This window comes from Symsagittifera roscoffensis, chromosome 3 (genome assembly GCF_963678635.1).
Source record: "Symsagittifera roscoffensis chromosome 3, txSymRosc1.1, whole genome shotgun sequence".
Taxonomy (NCBI): domain Eukaryota; kingdom Metazoa; phylum Xenacoelomorpha; order Acoela; family Convolutidae; genus Symsagittifera; species Symsagittifera roscoffensis.
The window spans coordinates 46206441-46211806 of record NC_087064.1 but is presented as its reverse complement, the minus strand read 5'-3'; positions in this window follow the sequence as shown (position 1 = coordinate 46211806).

Here is a 5366-nt window from a genome sequence, read left to right as displayed (position 1 = left end):
ATAAAAGATTAGACGATTTTAGTATGATTAACTTGCCACTATGCTAAGTGCTTCTTGTAAGAATAAGTGCAACTTACTTCAATAATGCGAAGATCATAAAAATTGATATCAATAAATTGTATTACTAACATCTGCATATGCTGTTTCATAATTTAACGCTTTAAAAAATGAGCAAAACTTGAAATAATAAAGCTTTCTTGCAATTAAGACAAATTTTTCACCCGAATGTCTTGTGGTCTTTGTGCACTGAGGTTTTAACAATCAGGCATTAACGCTGTGATAAGTTGTTTCCCAATAGAAGAAAACTTTCAGAGTTAAAAGACACAAAAAAACACAATGAGCTAACTCTTTAAGCATTTATAGGGTGGTCGTAAAATGTGGAGAAATATCAATTTTAAGGATGTAAAACATCAATACTCAAGCGAAGAGGCCTTTATCAGTTTTGAATAAAACTGGTCAGTGATTGATGATTATCATGAAATGTTTGCGGTAATACCTAAAAGCAAGCAGCGACTTGCGTAAAACCTTTCATTGGTAATTCTGATGATTTTCGATATATCTTTTTTAATACTTTTATATATACATTTATATCTTGCAGTAATGAGCAAACTAAAAATAAAATAATATTCATCAGCGTTTTGTTTTCAAATGTATATTGCACGTTCCTTACTCAAGTAAAATCTTACCTTCCGGCTGGTTTGCTTTATCTGCTCAAAATTAGAAGTATTGGTCTCGAATACAATGAATAACTTAAAGAGTGCCATGAATGACTTCGATTTGTAGTAGTTAGAACATAGTTGAAAAAGAGTATTTTTTCAAAGTATTTGTTACCCAGTATCTCTACACTAGGCGACTTTTAGTAGTAGTATTAGTGAGAAGTATCAGTGAGAAGTATTTTCAAAGTATTTGTTACCCAGTATTTCTACATTAGGCGACTTTTAAAAGTAGTATTAGTGAAAAGTATTGGCCGAGGAATGCCAAAAGCATAAAGCGATCGGTTGTAAATTTTATGGTTATGAAATCAAAATAACAATACCAGTTTGCTAATTTGACCAACTTATTCAGTCTGAAAGAAATATATATATATTTCCGTATCTCGACTATTAGTCTTGGTTTTTTAGTCTTCCTCTGAGTTTAATCATGCATGAAACAATTAAATGAGATTTCTGTATGCCACAAGCAAGCCAACCACGATTTTTTTAATTGCTGTTTGCAAAGCGCAACCTGGTTTTTTTGGAGCCATTAAAATGTACTGCAAGCAAAGTTAGCCTCTCTCATCTCTTTCATGATGCTTTATCTGCATGTAAAGGTTGGTTGGATAATTCAATTGTGTTCAACAGTTCATGATTCAAGAACTATATATACAATGACTATATATACAATTCAACCGGGCTTTACTGATGAGTGCCAAAATCAAGCCCTGCGATTTTGCAGTGTTTTTTTGCTCCTTATTGAAAGGGACGTACTGATTTTTAATCCAAAGATTCGGAAACAAGTTTTTTTTAGTGAGTTATTTTACTAAGTCTATCAACAACACAGAAAACTTGTAGAAATTGTTATTAATAACCAAATTTTTGAGCAACCAATTTTTTTGAAAATTTTACTGTTGACATTATATGATAACAGTTAAAAGTTGTTTCAATCAATTACAAAACCTTAAATTTTGTCAAGTTTTTCAATTCTTTTGGTAGTTGTTAGCCGCCATTTTAAAACTCGCTGTAGGGTTTGGCTTGTTTGATTATTTCAGCCCAATTTTCATGGTATTGCTTGTATTTTTTCATGAATTTGATTTGTTTTCATGAGTTTGATTATTGTATAAAATCTGTCAGTCGTTCACTGGCTTTCACATGTGTGAGAATTGTAAAGAAATTTTTCAGTCCCAAACTAAGTCAATAACGATCAGTACCTGGATTGACTACATTTGCCTTAAGCGAGAAACTGAATGACAATGAAGTGTTTTCATAACTTTACCGCGCAATTGCAAAGCTCAATATTCACGGCTTGTTTTTACAGAAAATCATGGGTCGATCGCTGAAAAGAATTGCGTTGATTTATTTTACAGGTTCTAGAACTGAAAAAGATTATTTTATGTCCTATTGTTTACAAAAGGAGGCATATTGCATTGATTCGCAAATTGTAGCGTCACCCAAATTTCACTTTTTTAACAGAATAAGTGGTCGTCCATCCTCTTGTTAAAGCTGCATTTTCACGGATCATCTTGTATCTGCATGTCCAAGTATCTGCACGTTTCCAGCCGATAGATTATCGAGATTCGCGAATGCTTGAAAGCGTGTAGACAGATATTTCGATATACTGTATTGCGATAAATCGGATATGCGATTATCGATTTCCCATCCCTGTCAAAAATCGCAATAATTTCAATTAATTTTTCTTGAAAAAAAACGATACAAAATATATAGATTTTTCGGACGACTAGTGTTTGAATATATTTTTACACCACTGTCCTTATTACCATTTGGGGTTAACTTCCAGTTTTTAGCCCTGTGCTTTCTTGAGGCAATTTGTCTTAGGTTGATTTTTTGCAGTTGGGAGATGCTTCCATTGAAAACTGTTTCAGTTCAGATGACCTTCGCCAATCACCAATCATTATGTTATCTATTTTCTCAAACGATTTTCTAAAAATTTTATACTCATGAAAGTGCAGTCAATCTTCATCTTTAAAGAATTGATTTTAACGTGCAAAAGCGGGACATCTTAGGGAAGGTTATTTAGCATTCGCTCAAGATAATGGCACATGTAATGGAAGAAATTGAGATGTTTGGTTTAGTTTCGCACAAAACATCCCCATTATACGGGGGCTATTCTCATGCGCGAAGGACCGAATGGGCAAAAAAAACTCGTGGTCGAAGGACCGAAAACAAAGTTAGCCAAAAATCAATTAAAAAAAAAAGAATTGCCATTCAATTAAAATGAATTAAATGAAGCAATATTTTGCTTCTTTCTTAATAATATCCTTGACATATGAAGTTTGTTCCAATTCGGCGGCGCATTTGGTCCTTCACGAATGAGGGATTCCAATTCGGCGGCGGTCAATAACAATCTGAAAATTTTGCATATTTCTGCCGTTTTTATATTCGGCCAACATCAAAACTCAGTCCACTTTCGCGCATTTGTTTTCGCGTATTTGGTTCTTCAAGTATGAGGGATGCCATCCCATTATACACCTAATTCAAAGGGGTTTAGTAAAAAAGAGGACAAGCAAATTAGACAACAAGCAAGTTAACAGAAAGTAAAACAGAATTTAGACAAAGTCTTGCATGAAAACTGCTTGAAATTTGTTTACAGACCTAATTTAACTTTTGGTTGAGTGAATACTGGTTGTTCAGCCACAAATAAGGTTATTAACGTCATAGCTATATAAATAATGCATTTCAAAAAAAATTATTTTTTGTGTTGTTTAATAATTATCTAACAATAGAAGTTTTGATCATTTTTTTGTCAAATACTCGTTTTTTTGTATAACTTCATTCTAAACAAAAAAATCTTGTTGTTCCATCTATTATCTTGTAAACTCGCAAAATTTTTATCGCCTTTATTCCAATTTTTATGGTCGTCTAATTTGCTTGCCGTCTAATTTCCTAGGCCCCAATTCAGCAGTTTTATTAATACGCTGTTTGCTGGATCTCTTCAACTATTTACCCCCTCTTTGCAAAACGGGGATATTCGAAACTAGGTACCATAGGAGGAGAAAAATCTATTTAACAATCGCCTTTCTCTGGTATCTACTAGAGAATCGCCACCCCTGTAAGGAAAACAAAAAGTTAGCTCTAGAGCGTTCCATGTAAAATTCGAAGTTTGCTGCAATCTGGTTGGTCGAAATCTTAATCTTTTTAACAATTCTTCCAACAAAAAATTTACAGCCGTAAAGAGCAATAAAAATCATATGGTTGGGCTTCTTATTTACTGGTTAAAAAAAGATGACTTGGCTCATTTTTATCAAGCTATATCACTTTTCTTTGATTAAGTTTGAAAAAACGGATCTCTTCAACTATTTCTCTCCCGAATCTACTTAAAAGTTGCCCTCCCCTTCAAGAAAGGGATGAAAGCTTTTGTTGAGTAGATCCGGGAGACAAATAATTACAAAACATAATTAAAGAGAAGTGATATAGTTTGATAAAAATGAGCCTTGTCCACCAGCGGGTTTAGGGGGGAGGGACGGTGGGCGGCCGCATCCCGTCAAGAGTTTGACCCCCTTCCGACCCAAGGGGTCCCCATTTGTACTATTTTGAGATATCCATTTTTGGTGACGAACCCTAAATTTTTTCTAAAGGCACCTTTGGCGCCGATATATTCTAATTTTGAGGGGGGAGCGCGCGCCGAAAAAACTCGATTTTTTGGTCAACATTTTCTAATAAACGCCTAGAAACGCCTTGTTTGGCCTGCTTTTTAAAAATTTTGCCTGCGCCGCAGAAAACTTGGTCAAATTGGGGTCTTTATAGTGATTTAGGAGAGCTCAGAAAATCAATTTGGTTGACCTAAAAAAAAGGTTGACAAAATTTTTGAAACTGTTTTGAAAATTCGCCCTCCCCTCGAGACAATCCTAGATCCGCCCATGGCTTAGTCATCAGATTTTTGACTGATTTCAACCAGTAATTTCAACCAGTAAATTAGAAAAAGCCCAATCATGTAAATTTTACCGCTCCTTACCGGCTGTAATTTTTTGTTGGAAGAATAAAAAGGCGATAGTGCTCGGTTTTTCCATTTCATAATCATTTTAATCAGAAAATTAATCCAAATGCTGATGATAATAAAGGCGTTTTTTTCTGATAAAATTCTTTTATTAAACAGGAAAGGACTGACAAAAAAATTCATTGCTTGAAAAAATAAAACAATTTACAAAAAAAGCAATTACTACAATTTCGGCGCGTGTGAAGTCTCTGTGCTGAATTTTGAAGCTGATAATTTCTTTCTATAATTCTTCACTGTAAATTCAGATCAAAGAACTTCTTATTCACATCCGCGGTTGATCGTTGATGGGAAGCTGCAAAATTCAATGCGGAGTATTTTGTGTCCTTAACACCCAATGCAGCCATTTTAATCAGCGGTGCTAGTGGCAAGAAAACAGGTCAAATTCAATTAGACAATTCGAAAAATAGTAGTTTCATTGGGGAACTTGACACACCTTTCAAGTTTTAGACTGCGGAAACTCTAAGCCGGGTGACCTTTTAAAACTACGCTCACATCATTTTTCGATTTCATGGCTAGCAGCACCAAGAGAGAGCAAATGAGGGAACAGATGACTTCTGCTTTGATTTTTCCGGTAATTGTGGAGGCAATAAAAGAGCAAACTGCAAACAAAATTGGCCTCTCCCATCTCGTTCATGATGTTTTATCTGCATGGAAAG